Here is a 17,153-nt window from a genome sequence, read left to right on the forward strand (position 1 = left end):
AATGGATGGATCCAATGCATTCAATCGGGATGCTTTGGGCCATGCTGCAGAAAATCCTCTGCATTCAATGACGCTGCATGGAATCGACTGCATTCAATCATGCTGCATATAATCCACTGCTTACAATAGGGTTCAATTTCTTCACGCTGCATGGAATCCACTGCATTCAATCACGCTGCATGGAATCCACTACATTCAATCGGGATGCATGTTCCCACGCTGCATGGAGTACACTGCATTCAATCAAAATGCATGGAATCCACTGCATTCAATCGGGATGCTTTGGGCCATGCTGCATACAATCCACTGCATTCAATCGGGATGCATTGGGCCTCACTGCATGGACTCCACTGCATATAATCGGGATCCATTACACCACAATGCATGGAATCATCTGCATTCAATGACGCTGCATGGAATCCACTGCATTCAATCGGGATGCATTTTACCAGGCTGCATGGAATCCATGCATTCATCACGCTGCATGGACTCCACTGCATACAATCGGGATCCATTGCGCCACAATGCATGGAATCCTCTGCATTCAATCAGGATGCTTTGGGCCATGCTGCATAAAATCCACTGCATTCAATCATGCTCCATTAAATCCACTGCATTCAATCAGGCTGCATAAAATACACTGCATTCAATAGGGTTCCATTACTTCACACTTCATGGAATACAGTGCATTCAATCACGCTTCATGGAATCCACTGCATTCAATCGGGATTCATTTTACCACGCTGCATGGAGTTCACTGCATTCAATCACAATGCATGGAATCCACTGCATTCAATCGGGATGCTTTGGGCCATGCCTCATAAAATCCACTGCATTCAACGACGCTGCATGGAATCCACCGAATTTAACTGGGATACATTATACTAAGCTGTATCGAATCCACTGCATTCAATCAGGATGCATTTTACCATATGGCATGGAGTTCACTGCATTCAATCATGCTACACGTAATCCACTGCATTCAATCAGGATGCTTTGGGCCATGCTGCATAAAATCCACTGCATTCAATTGGGAAGCATTTGGCCTCGCTGCATTGACTCCACTTGATAAAATCGGGATCCATTGCGCCACAATGCATGGAATCCTCTGCATTCAGTGATTCTGCATGGAATCCACTGCATTCCATTGGGATGCATTTTACCACACTACATGGAGTACACTGCATTCAATCACATTGGATCGAATCCAATGCATTCAATCGGGATGCTTTGGGCCATGCTGCAGAAAATCCACTGCATTCAATCGGGATGCACTGGGCCTCGCTGCATGGACTCCACTGCATTCAATTGGTATCCATTTCGCTGCAATGCATGGAATACTCTGCATTCAATGACGCTGCAAGGAATCCACTGCATTCAATCGGGATGCTTTGGGGCATGCTTAATGAAATCCACTGCATTCAATCATGCTGCATGGAATCCACTGCACTCCATCATGCTGCATAAAATCCACTGCATTCAATAGGGTTCCATTTCTTCATGCTGAATGGAATACAGTGCATGCAATCACGCTCCATGGACTCCACTGCATACAATCTGGATCCATTGAGCCACAATGAATGGAATCCTCTGTATTCAATGACGCTGCATGGAATCCACTGCGGTGAATCAGGATGCTTTGGGCCATGCCGCATATAATCTACTGCATTCCATTGGGAAGCATTTGGCCTCGCTGCATTGACTCCACTTGATAAAATCGGGATCCATTGCGCCACAATGCATGGAATCCTCTGAATTCAATGACGCTGCATGGAATCCACTGCAATCAATCGGGATGCTTTGGGCCATGCTGCATAAAATCCACTGCATGCAATCATGCTGCATGGAATCCACTGCATTCAATAGGGTTCCATTGCTTCATGCTGCATGGAATCCACTGCATTCAATCGGGATGCATTTTACCACGCTGAATGGAGTACACTGCATTCAAGCACAATGCATGGAATCCACTGCATTGAATCGGGATGCTTTGGGCCATGCTGCATAAAATCCTCTGCATTCAATCATGCTGCATAAAATCCACTGCATTCAATAGGGTTCCATTTCTTCACACTACATGGAATACACTGCATTCAATCACGCTCTATGGAATAAACTGCATTCAATCCGGATGCATTTAACCACGCTGCATGGATTACACTTCATTCAATCACAATGCATGGAATCCACTGCATTCTATCAGGATGCTTTGGGCCATGCTGCAAAAAATCCACTGCATTCAAGAGGGTTCCATTTCTTCACGCTGCATGGAATCTACTGCATTCAATAGGGTTCCATTTCTTCACGCTGCATGGAATACACTGCATTCAATCAGGATGCATGGAATCGACTCCATTCAATCAGGATGCATTATACAACGCTGCATGGATTACCCTGCATTCAATCACAATGCATGGAATCCACTCCATTCAATCGGGATGCTTTGGGCCATGCTGCAGAAAATCCACTGCATTCAATCGGGATGCATTGGGACTCGCTGCATAGACTCCACTGCATATAATCTGGATCCATTGCACCACAATGCATGGAATGCTCTGCATTCAATGTCGCTGCATGGAATCCACTGCATTCAATCGGGATGCTTTGGGCCATGCTGCATAAAATCCACTGCATTCAATCATGCTGCATGGATTCCACTGCATTCAATCATGCTGCATAAAATCCAATGCATTCAATAGGGTTCCATTTCTTCACACTGCATGGACTTCACTGCATTCAATCACACTGCATGAAATTCACTGCATTAGATCTGGATGCATTTTACCACGCTGCATGGATTACACTGCATTCAATGACGCTGCAAGGAATCCACTGCATTCAATCGGGATGCTTTGGGCCCTGCTGCATAAAATCCACTGCATTCAATCGGGGTGCATTGGGCCTCGCTGCATGGACTTCACTGATTTCAATTTGTATCCATTGCCCCACAATGCATGGAATCCTCTGCATTCAACGACACTGCATGGAATCCACTGCATTCAATTATGCTGCCTAAAATCCACTGCATTCAATAGGGTTCAATTTCTTCACGCTGCATGAATCCACTGCATTCAAACACGCTGCATGGAATCCACTGCATTCAATCGGGATGCTTTGGGCCATGCTGCATAAAATCCACTGCATTCAATCATGCTGCATGGAATCCACTGCATTCAATCGGGATGCATTTTACCACACTGCAAGGTTTACACTTCATTCAATCACAATGCATGGAATCCAATGCATTCAATCGGGATGCTTTGGGCCATGCTGCATATAATCCACTGCATTTAATCGGGATGCTTTGGGCCATGCTGAATAAAATCCACTGCATTCAATCATGCTGCATGGAATCCACTGCATTCAATCGGGATGCAATTTACCACGCTGAATGGAGTACACTGCATTCAATCATGCTGCAGGGATTCCCCTGCATTCAATCGGGATGCTTTGGATCATGCTGCAAATAAATCCACTCATTCAATCGGGATGCATTGGGCCTCGCTTCATGGACTCCAGTGCATACAGTCGGAATCCATTGCACCACAATGCATGGAATCCTCTGCATTCAATAACGCTGCATGGAATCCACTGCATTCAATCGGGATGCTTTGGGCCATGCCTCATAAAATCCACTTCATTCAATGACGCTGCATGGAATCGACTGCATTCAATCATGCTGCATATAATCCACTGCTTACAATAGGGTTCAATTTCTTCACGCTGCATGGAATCCACTGCATTCAATCACGCTGCATGGAATCCACTGCATTCAATCAGGATGCATGTTCCCACGCTGCATGGAGTACACTGCATTCAATCAAAATGCATGGAATCCACTGCATTCAATCGGGATGCTTTGGGCCATGCTGCATTCAATCCACTGCATTCAATCCGGATGCATTGGGCCTCACTGCATGGACTCCACTGCATATAATCGGGATCCATTACACCACAATGCATGGAATCATCTGCATTCAATGACGCTGCATGGAATCCACTGCATTCAATCGGGATGCATTTTACCAGGCTGCATGGAATCCATGCATTCATCACGCTGCATGGACTCCACTGCATACAATCGGGATCCATTGCGCCACAATGCATGGAATACTCTGCATTCAATAATGCTCCATGGACTCCACTGCATTCAATCAGGATGCTTTGGGCCATGCTGCATAAAATCCACTGCATTCAATCATGCTCCATTAAATCCACTGCATTCAATCAGGCTGCATAAAATACACTGCATTCAATAGGGTTCCATTACTTCACACTTCATGGAATACAGTGCATTCAATCACGCTTCATGGAATCCACTGCATTCAATCAGGAATCATTTTACCACGCTGCATGGAGTTCACTGCATTCAATCACAATGCATGGAATCCACTGCATTCAATCGGGATGCTTTGGGCCATGCCTCATAAAATCCACTGCATTCAACGACGCTGCATGGAATCCACCGAATTTAACTGGGATACATTATACTAAGCTGTATCGAATCCACTGCATTCAATCAGGATGCATTTTACCATATTGCATGGAGTTCACTGCATTCAATCATGCTACACGTAATCCACTGCATTCAATCAGGATGCTTTGGGCCATGCTGCATAAAATCCACTGCATTCAATTGGGAAGCATTTGGCCTCGCTGCATTGACTCCACTTGATAAAATCGGGATCCATTGCGCCACAATGCATGGAATCCTCTGCATTCAGTGAGGCTGCATGGAATCCACTGCATTCCATCGGGATGCATTTTACCACACTGCATGGAGTACACTGCATTCAATCACATTGGATGGAATCCAATGCATTCAATCGGGATGCTTTGGGCCATGCTGCAGAAAATCCACTGCATTCAATCGGGATGCACTGGGCCTCGCTGCATGGACTCCACTGCATTCAATTGGTATCCATTGCGCTGCAATGCATGGAATCCTCTGCATTCAATGACGCTGCAAGGAATCCACTGCATTCAATCGGGATGCTTTGGGGCATGCTTCATGAAATCCACTGCATTCAATCATGCTGCATGGAATCCACTGCACTCCATCATGCTGCATAAAATCCACTGCATTCAATAGGGTTCCATTTCTTCACACTGCAGGGAATACAATGCATTCAATCGGGATGCATTTTAACACTCTGCATGGATTACACTGCTGCATAATGGATTACACTGCTGCAATCATGCTGCATATAATCCACTGCATTCAATCGGGATGCTTTGGGCCATGCTGCATAAAATCCACTGCATTCCATCGGGATGCATTGGGCCTCGCTGCATGGACTCCACTGCATACAATCGGGATCCATTGCGCCACAATGCATGGGATCTTCTGCATTCATTGACGCTGCATGGAATCCACTGCATTCAATTGGGATGCTTTGGGCCATGCTGCATATAATCCAGTGCATTCAATTGGGATGCATTTGGCCTCGCTCCATTGACTCCACTGCATACAATAAGGATCAATTGCAACACAATGCATGGAATCCTCTGCATTCAATGATGCTCCATTGAATCCAGTGCACTCAATCAGGATGCTTTGGGCCATGCTGCATAAAATCCACTGCATTGAATCCACTGCATTCAATCAGGATGCTTTGGGCCATGCTTAATAAATTCCACTGCATTCAACGACGCTGCATGGAATCCACCGAATTTAACTGGGATACATTATACTAAGCTGTATCGAATACACTGCATTCAAGCAGGATGCATTTTACCACATTGCATGGAGTTCACTGCATTCAATCATGCTGCACGTAATCCACTGCATTCAATCAGGATGCTTTGGGCCATGCTGCATAAAATCCACTGCATTCAATCATGCTGCACGTAATCCTCTGCATTCAATCGGGATGCATTTTACCAGGCTGCATGGAATCCACTGCATTCAGTCACGCTGCATGGAATCCACGGCATTCAATCAGGATGCATTTTACCAGGTTGCATATAATCCAGTGCATTCAATCACGCTGCATGGAATCCAGTGCATTCAATCACGCTGCATGGAATCCACTGCATTCAATCAGGATGCATTTTAATAAGCTGCATGGAATACATTCAGTCATCACGCTGCATGGACTCCGCTGCATACAGTCGGGATCCATTACGCCACAATGCATGGAATCCACTGCATTCAATCACGCTGAATGGAGTACACTGCATTCAATCACGCTGCATGGAATCCCCTGCATTCAATCGGGATGCATTTTACCACACTGCATGGAGTACACTGCATTCAATCACAATGGATGGAATCCAATGCATTCAATCGGGATGCTTTGGGCCATGCTGCAGAAAATCCACTGCATTCAATCGGGATGCATTGGGCCTCGCTTCATGGACTCCGTGCATACATTCGGGATCCATTGCGCTGCAATGCATGGAATCCTCTGCATTCAATGACGCTGCAAGGAATCCACTGCATTCAATCGGGATGCTTTGGGGCATGCTTCATGAAATCCACTGCATTCAATCATGCTGCATGGAATCCACTGCACTCCATCATGCTGCATAAAATCCACTGCATTCAATAGGGTTCCATTTCTTCACACTGCAGGGAATACAATGCATTCAATCGGGATGCATTTTAACACTCTGCATGGATTACACTGCTGAATAATGAATTACACTGCTGCAATCATGCTGCATATAATCCACTGCATTCAATCGGGATGCTTTGGGCCATGCTGCATAAAATCCACTGCATTCCATCGGGATGCATTGGGCCTCGCTGCATGGACTCCACTGCATACAATCGGGATCCATTGCACCACAATGCATGGAATCTTCTGCATTCAATGACGCTGCATGGAATCCACTGCAATCAATCGGGATGCTTTGGGCCATGCTGCATAAAATCCACTGCATGCAATCATGCTGCATGGAATCCACTGCATTCAATAGGGTTCCATTGCTTCATGCTGCATGGAATCCACTGCATTCAATCGGGATGCATTTTACCACGCTGAATGGAGTACACTGCATTCAAGCACAATGCATGGAATCCACTGCATTGAATCGGGATGCTTTGGGCCATGCTGCATAAAATCCTCTGCATTCAATCATGCTGCATAAAATCCACTGCATTCAATAGGGTTCCATTTCTTCACACTACATGGAATACACTGCATTCAATCACGCTGTATGGAATAAACTGCATTCAATCCGGATGCATTTAACCACGCTGCATGGATTACACTTCATTCAATCACAATGCATGGAATCCACTGCATTCTATCAGGATGCTTTGGGCCATGCTGCAAAAAATCCACTGCATTCAAGAGGGTTCCATTTCTTCATGCTGCATGGAATCTACTGCATTCAATAGGGTTCCATTTCTTCACGCTGCATGGAATACACTGCATTCAATCAGGATGCATGGAATCGACTCCATTCAATCAGGATGCATTATACAACGCTGCATGGATTACCCTGCATTCAATCACAATGCATGGAATCCACTCCATTCAATCGGGATGCTTTGGGCCATGCTGCAGAAAATCCACTGCATTCAATCGGGATGCATTGGGACTCGCTGCATAGACTCCACTGCATATAATCTGGATCCATTGCACCACAATGCATGGAATGCTCTGCATTCAATGTCGCTGCATGGAATCCACTGCATTCAATCGGGATGCTTTGGGCCATGCTGCATAAAATCCACTGCATTCAATCATGCTGCATGGATTCCACTGCATTCAATCATGCTGCATAAAATCCAATGCATTCAATAGGGTTCCATTTCTTCACACTGCATGGACTTCACTGCATTCAATCACACTGCATGAAATTCACTGCATTAGATCTGGATGCATTTTACCACGCTGCATGGATTACACTGCATTCAATGACGCTGCATGGAATCCACTGCATTCAATCGGGATGCTTTGGGCCATGCTGCATAAAATCCACTGCATTCAATCGGGGTGCATTGGGCCTCGCTGCATGGACTTCACTGATTTCAATTTGTATCCATTGCCCCACAATGCATGGAATCCTCTGCATTCAACGACACTGCATGGAATCCACTGCATTCAATTATGCTGCCTAAAATCCACTGCATTCAATAGGGTTCAATTTCTTCACGCTGCATGAATGCACTGCATTCAAACACGCTGCATGGAATCCACTGCATTCAATCGGGATGCTTTGGGCCATGCTGCATAAAATCCACTGCATTCAATCATTCTGCATGGAATCCACTGCATTCAATCGGGATGCATTTTACCTGGCTGCAAGGATTACACTTCATTCAATCACAATGCATGGAATCCAATGCATTCAATCGGGATGCTTTGGGCCATGCTGCATATAATCCACTGCATTTAATCGGGATGCTTTGGGCCATGCTGAATAAAATCCACTGCATTCAATCATGCTGCATGGAATCCACTGCATTCAATCGGGATGCAATTTACCACGCTGAATGGAGTACACTGCATTCAATCATGCTGCAGGGATTCCCCTGCATTCAATCGGGATGCTTTGGATCATGCTGCAAATAAATCCACTCATTCAATCGGGATGCATTGGGCCTCGCTGCATGGACTCCAGTGCATACAGTCGGAATCCATTGCACCACAATGCATGGAATCCTCTGCATTCAATAACGCTGCATGGAATCCACTGCATTCAATCGGGATGCTTTGGGCCATGCCTCATAAAATCCACTTCATTCAATGACGCTGCATGGAATCGACTGCATTCAATCATGCTGCATATAATCCACTGCTTACAATAGGGTTCAATTTCTTCACGCTGCATGGAATCCACTGCATTCAATCACGCTGCATGGAATCCACTGCATTCAATCAGGATGCATGTTCCCACGCTGCATGGAGTACACTGCATTCAATCAAAATGCATGGAATCCACTGCATTCAATCGGGATGCTTTGGGCCATGCTGCATACAATCCACTGCATTCAATCGGGATGCATTGGGCCTCACTGCATGGACTCCACTGCATATAATCGGGATCCATTACACCACAATGCATGGAATCATCTGCATTCAATGACGCTGCATGGAATCCACTGCATTCAATCGGGATGCATTTTACCAGGCTGCATGGAATCCATGCATTCATCACGCTGCATGGACTCCACTGCATACAATCGGGATCCATTGCGCCACAATGCATGGAATACTCTGCATTCAATAATGCTCCATGGACTCCACTGCATTCAATCAGGATGCTTTGGGCCATGCTGCATAAAATCCACTGCATTCAATCATGCTCCATTAAATCCACTGCATTCAATCAGGCTGCATAAAATACACTGCATTCAATAGGGTTCCATTACTTCACACTTCATGGAATACAGTGCATTCAATCACGCTTCATGGAATCCACTGCATTCAATCAGGAATCATTTTACCACGCTGCATGGAGTTCACTGCATTCAATCACAATGCATGGAATCCACTGCATTCAATCGGGATGCTTTGGGCCATGCCTCATAAAATCCACTGCATTCAACGACGCTGCATGGAATCCACCGAATTTAACTGGGATACATTATACTAAGCTGTATCGAATCCACTGCATTCAATCAGGATGCATTTTACCATATGGCATGGAGTTCACTGCATTCAATCATGCTACACGTAATCCACTGCATTCAATCAGGATGCTTTGGGCCATGCTGCATAAAATCCACTGCATTCAATTGGGAAGCATTTGGCCTCGCTGCATTGACTCCACTTGATAAAATCGGGATCCATTGCGCCACAATGCATGGAATCCTCTGCATTCAGTGAGGCTGCATGGAATCCACTGCATTCCATCGGGATGCATTTTACCACACTACATGGAGTACACTGCATTCAATCACATTGGATGGAATCCAATGCATTCAATCGGGATGCTTTGGGCCATGCTGCAGAAAATCCACTGCATTCAATCGGGATGCACTGGGCCTCGCTGCATGGACTCCACTGCATTCAATTGGTATCCATTGCGCTGCAATGCATGGAATCCTCTGCATTCAATGACGCTGCAAGGAATCCACTGCATTCAATCGGGATGCTTTGGGGCATGCTTCATGAAATCCACTGCATTCAATCATGCTGCATGGAATCCACTGCACTCCATCATGCTGCATAAAATCCACTGCATTCAATAGGGTTCCATTTCTTCACACTGCAGGGAATACAATGCATTCAATCGGGATGCATTTTAACACTCTGCATGGATTACACTGCTGCATAATGGATTACACTGCTGCAATCATGCTGCATATAATCCACTGCATTCAATCGGGATGCTTTGGGCCATGCTGCATAAAATCCACTGCATTCCATCGGGATGCATTGGGCCTCGCTGCATGGACTCCACTGCATACAATCGGGATCCATTGCGCCACAATGCATGGGATCTTCTGCATTCATTGACGCTGCATGGAATCCACTGCATTCAATTGGGATGCTTTGGGCCATGCTGCATATAATCCAGTGCATTCAATTGGGATGCATTTGGCCTCGCTCCATTGACTCCACTGCATACAATAAGGATCAATTGCAACACAATGCATGGAATCCTCTGCATTCAATGATGCTCCATTGAATCCAGTGCACTCAATCAGGATGCTTTGGGCCATGCTGCATAAAATCCACTGCATTGAATCCACTGCATTCAATCAGGATGCTTTGGGCCATGCTTAATAAATTCCACTGCATTCAACGACGCTGCATGGAATCCACCGAATTTAACTGGGATACATTATACTAAGCTGTATCGAATACACTGCATTCAAGCAGGATGCATTTTACCACATTGCATGGAGTTCACTGCATTCAATCATGCTGCACGTAATCCACTGCATTCAATCAGGATGCTTTGGGCCATGCTGCATAAAATCCACTGCATTCAATCATGCTGCACGTAATCCTCTGCATTCAATCGGGATGCATTTTACCAGGCTGCATGGAATCCACTGCATTCAGTCACGCTGCATGGAATCCACGGCATTCAATCAGGATGCATTTTACCAGGTTGCATATAATCCAGTGCATTCAATCACGCTGCATGGAATCCAGTGCATTCAATCACGCTGCATGGAATCCACTGCATTCAATCAGGATGCATTTTAATAAGCTGCATGGAATACATTCAGTCATCACGCTGCATGGACTCCGCTGCATACAGTCGGGATCCATTACGCCACAATGCATGGAATCCACTGCATTCAATCACGCTGAATGGAGTACACTGCATTCAATCACTCTGCATGGAATCCCCTGCATTCAATCGGGATGCATTTTACCACACTGCATGGAGTACACTGCATTCAATCACAATGGATGGAATCCAATGCATTCAATCGGGATGCTTTGGGCCATGCTGCAGAAAATCCACTGCATTCAATCGGGATGCATTGGGCCTCGCTTCATGGACTCCAGTGCATACATTCGGGATCCATTGCGCTGCAATGCATGGAATCCTCTGCATTCAATGACGCTGCAAGGAATCCACTGCATTCAATCGGGATGCTTTGGGGCATGCTTCATGAAATCCACTGCATTCAATCATGCTGCATGGAATCCACTGCACTCCATCATGCTGCATAAAATCCACTGCATTCAATAGGGTTCCATTTCTTCACACTGCAGGGAATACAATGCATTCAATCGGGATGCATTTTAACACTCTGCATGGATTACACTGCTGAATAATGGATTACAGTGCTGCAATCATGCTGCATATAATCCACTGCATTCAATCGGGATGCTTTGGGCCATGCTGCATAAAATCCACTGCATTCCATCGGGATGCATTGGGCCTCGCTGCATGGACTCCACTGCATACAATCGGGATACATTGCACCACAATGCATGGAATCATCTGCATTCAATGACGCTGCATGGAATCCACTGCAATCAATCGGGATGCTTTGGGCCATGCTGCATAAAATCCACTGCATGCAATCATGCTGCATGGAATCCACTGCATTCAATAGGGTTCCATTGCTTCATGCTGCATGGAATCCACTGCATTCAATCACGCTGCATGGAATCCACTGCATTCAATCGGGATGCATGTTACCACGCTGAATGGAGTACACTGCATTCAAGCACAATGCATGGAATCCACTGCATTGAATCGGGATGCTTTGGGCCATGCTGCATAAAATCCTCTGCATTCAATCATGCTGCATAAAATCCACTGCATTCAATAGGGTTCCATTCCTTCACACTACATGGAATACACTGCATTCAATCACGCTGTATGGAATAAACTGCATTCAATCCGGATGCATTTAACCACGCTGCATGGATTACACTTCATTCAATCACAATGCATGGAATCCACTGCATTCTATCAGGATGCTTTGGGCCATGCTGCAAAAAATCCACTGCATTCAATAGGGTTCCATTTCTTCACGCTGCATGGAATCTACTGCATTCAATAGGGTTCCATTTCTTCACGCTGCATGGAATACACTGCATTCAATCAGGATGCATGGAATCGACTCCATTCAATCAGGATGCATTATACAACGCTGCATGGATTACCCTGCATTCAATCACAATGCATGGAATCCACTCCATTCAATCGGGATGCTTTGGGCCATGCTGCAGAAAATCCACTGCATTCAATCGGGATGCATTGGGACTCGCTGCATAGACTCCACTGCATATAATCTGGATCCATTGCACCACAATGCATGGAATGCTCTGCATTCAATGTCGCTGCATGGAATCCACTGCATTCAATCGGGATGCTTTGGGCCATGCTGCATAAAATCCACTGCATTCAATCATGCTGCATGGATTCCACTGCATTCAATCATGCTGCATAAAATCCAATGCATTCAATAGGGTTCCATTTCTTCACACTGCATGGACTTCACTGCATTCAATCACTCTGCATGAAATTCACTGCATTAGATCTGGATGCATTTTACCACGCTGCATGGATTACACTGCATTCAATGACGCTGCATGGAATCCACTGCATTCAATCGGGATGCTTTGGGCCATGCTGCATAAAATCCACTGCATTCAATCATGCTGCACGTAATCCACTGCATTCAATCGGGATGCATTTTACCAGGCTGCATGGAATCCACTGCATTCAGTCACGCTGCATGGAATCCACGGCATTCAATCGGGATGCATTTTACCAGGCTGCATATAATCCAGTGCATTCAATCACGCTGCATGGAATCCAGTGCATTCAATCACGCTGCATGGAATCCACTGCATTCAATCAGGATGCATTTTAATTAGCTGCATGGAATTCTTTCAGTCATCACGCTGCATGGACTCCGCTGAATACAGTCGGGATCCATTACGCCACAATGCATGGAATCCTCTGCATTCAATCGGGATGCATTTTACCAGGCTGCATGGAATCCACTGCATTCAATCACGCTGAATGGAGTACACTGCATTCAATCACGCTGCATGGAATCCCCTGCATTCAATCGGGATGCATTTTACCACACTGCATGGAGTACACTGCATTCAATCACAATGGATGGAATCCAATGCATTCAATCGGGATGCTTTGGGCCATGCTGCAGAAAATCCACTGCATTCAATCGGGATGCACTGGGCCTCGCTGCATGGACTCCACTGCATTCAATTGGTATCCATTGCGCTGCAATGCATGGAATCCTCTGCATTCAATGACGCTGCAAGGAATCCACTGCATTCAATCGGGATGCTTTGGGGCAAGCTTCATGAAATCCACTGCATTCAATCATGCTGCATGGAATCCACTGCACTCCATCATGCTGCATAAAATCCACTGCATTCAATAGGGTTCCATTTCTTCACACTGCAGGGAATACAATGCATTCAATCGGGATGCATTTTAACACTCTGCATGGATTACACTGCTGAATAATGGATTACAGTGCTGCAATCATGCTGCATATAATCCACTGCATTCAATCGGGATGCTTTGGGCCATGCTGCATAAAATCCACTGCATTCCATCGGGATGCATTGGGCCTCGCTGCATGGACTCCACTGCATACAATCGGGATCCATTGCACCACAATGCATGGAATCTTCTGCATTCAATGACGCTGCATGGAATCCACTGCAATCAATCGGGATGCTTTGGGCCATGCTGCATAAAATCCACTGCATGCAATCATGCTGCATGGAATCCACTGCATTCAATAGGGTTCCATTGCTTCATTCTGCATGGAATCCACTGCATTCAATCACGCTGCATGGAATCCACTGCATTCAATCGGGATGCATTTTACCACGCTGAATGGAGTACACTGCATTCAAGCACAATGCATGGAATCCACTGCATTGAATCGGGATGCTTTGGGCCATGCTGCATAAAATCCTCTGCATTCAATCATGCTGCATAAAATCCACTGCATTCAATAGGGTTCCATTTCTTCACACTACATGGAATACACTGCATTCAATCACGCTGTATGGAATAAACTGCATTCAATCCGGATGCATTTAACCACGCTGCATGGATTACACTTCATTCAATCACAATGCATGGAATCCACTGCATTCTATCAGGATGCTTTGGGCCATGCTGCAAAAAATCCACTGCATTCAATAGGGTTCCATTTCTTCACGCTGCATGGAATCTACTGCATTCAATAGGGTTCCATTTCTTCACGCTGCATGGAATACACTGCATTCAATCAGGATGCATGGAATCGACTCCATTCAATCAGGATGCATTATACAACGCTGCATGGATTACCCTGCATTCAATCACAATGCATGGAATCCACTCCATTCAATCGGGATGCTTTGGGCCATGCTGCAGAAAATCCACTGCATTCAATCGGGATGCATTGGGACTCGCTGCATAGACTCCACTGCATATAATCTGGATCCATTGCACCACAATGCATGGAATGCTCTGCATTCAATGTCGCTGCATGGAATCCACTGCATTCAATCGGGATGCTTTGGGCCATGCTGCATAAAATCCACTGCATTCAATCATGCTGCATGGATTCCACTGCATTCAATCATGCTGCATAAAATCCAATGCATTCAATAGGGTTCCATTTCTTCACACTGCATGGACTTCACTGCATTCAATCACTCTGCATGAAATTCACTGCATTAGATCTGGATGCATTTTACCACGCTGCATGGATTACACTGCATTCAATGACGCTGCATGGAATCCACTGCATTCAATCGGGATGCTTTGGGCCATGCTGCATAAAATCCACTGCATTCAATCGGGATGCATTGGGACTCGCTGCATAGACTCCACTGCATATAATCTGGATACATTGCACCACAATGCATGGAATGCTCTGCATTCAATGTCGCTGCATGGAATCCACTCCATTCAATCGGGATGCTTTGGGCCATGCTGCAGAAAATCCACTGCATTCAATCGGGATGCATTGGGACTCGCTGCATAGACTCCACTGCATATAATCTGGATACATTGCACCACAATGCATGGAATGCTCTGCATTCAATGTCGCTGCATGGAATCCACTGCATTCAATCGGGATGCTTTGGGCCATGCTGCATAAAGTCCACTGCATTCAATCATGCTGCATGGATTCCACTGCATTCAATCATGCTGCATAAAATCCAATGCATTCAATAGGGTTCCATTTCTTCACACTGCATGGACTTCACTGCATTCAATCACTCTGCATGAAATTCACTGCATTAGATCTGGATGCATTTTACCACGCTGCATGGATTACACTGCATTCAATGACGCTGCATGGAATCCACTGCATTCAATCGGGATGCTTTGGGCCCTGCTGCATAAAATCCACTGCATTCAATCGGGGTGCATTGGGCCTCGCTGCATGGACTTCACTGCATTCAATTTGTATCCATTGCCCCACAATGCATGGAATCCTCTGCATTCAACGACACTGCATGGAATCCACTGCATTCAATCATGCTGCCTAAAATCCACTGCATTCAATAGGGTTCCATTTCTTCACGCTGCATGAATCCACTGCATTCAAACACGCTGCATGGAATCCACTGCATTCAATCGGGATGCTTTGGGCCATGCTGCATAGAATCCACTGCATTTAATCGGGATGCATTGGGCCATGCTGCATGGACCCCACTGCATAAAATCGGGATCCATTGCGCCAAAATGCGAGGAATCATCTGCATTTAATGACGCTGCATCGAATCCACTGCATTCGATCGGGATCCATTTTACCACGCAGCGTGGATTACACTGCTTTCAATCACAATGCATGGAATCCACTGTATTCAATCGGGATGCTTTGGGCCATACTGCATAAAATCCACTGCATTCAATCTTGCTGCATGGAATCCAATGCATTCAATCATGCTGCATAAAATCCATGCATTCAAGAGGGTTCCAATTCTTCACACTGCATGGAATCCACTGCATTCAATCGGGATGCATTTTACCACGCTGCATATATTACACTGCATTGAATTGCAATGCATAGAATTCACTGCATTCAATCGGGAAGCATTTTACACCACTGCATGGAATCCACTGCATTTAATCACGCTACATGTAATCCATGGAATTTAATCGGGATTCATTTTACTAAGCTGTATGTCATTGACTGCATTTAATCACACTGCATGGAATCCACTGCATTCAATTGGGATTCATTTTACAAGGCTGCATGGAGTTGACTGCATTCAATCACAATACATGGAATCCACTGCATTCAATCGGGATGCTTTGGGCCATGCTGCATAAAATCCACTGCATTCAATTGGGTTCCATGTCTTCACTCTGCATGGAATACACTGCATTCAATCACGCTGCATGGAATCCCCTGCATTCAATCGGGATGCATTCTACCTTGCTGCATGGAGTTCACTGCATCCAATCACAATGCATGGAATCCACTGCATTCAATCGGGATGCTTTGGGCCATGCTGCATAAAATCCACTGCATTCAATCATGCTGCATGGAATCCACTGCATTCAATCGGGATGCATTTTACCACGCTGCATGGATTACAATTCATTCAATCACAATGCATGGAATCCACTGCATTCTATCGGGATGCTTTGGGCCATGCTGCATATAATCCACTTCATTTAATCGGGATGCTTTGGGCCATGCTGAATAAAATCCACTGCATTCAATCATGCTGCATGGAATCCACTGCATTCAATCGGGATGCAATTTACCACGCTGAATGGAG

Source organism: Sus scrofa, chromosome 16 (genome assembly GCF_054392235.1).
Source record: "Sus scrofa isolate SSC_HxYL_T2T_F1_AM1 chromosome 16, Sscrofa_HxYL_maternal_Yorkshire_Landrace_v2.0, whole genome shotgun sequence".
Classification (NCBI taxonomy): Eukaryota; Metazoa; Chordata; class Mammalia; order Artiodactyla; family Suidae; genus Sus; species Sus scrofa.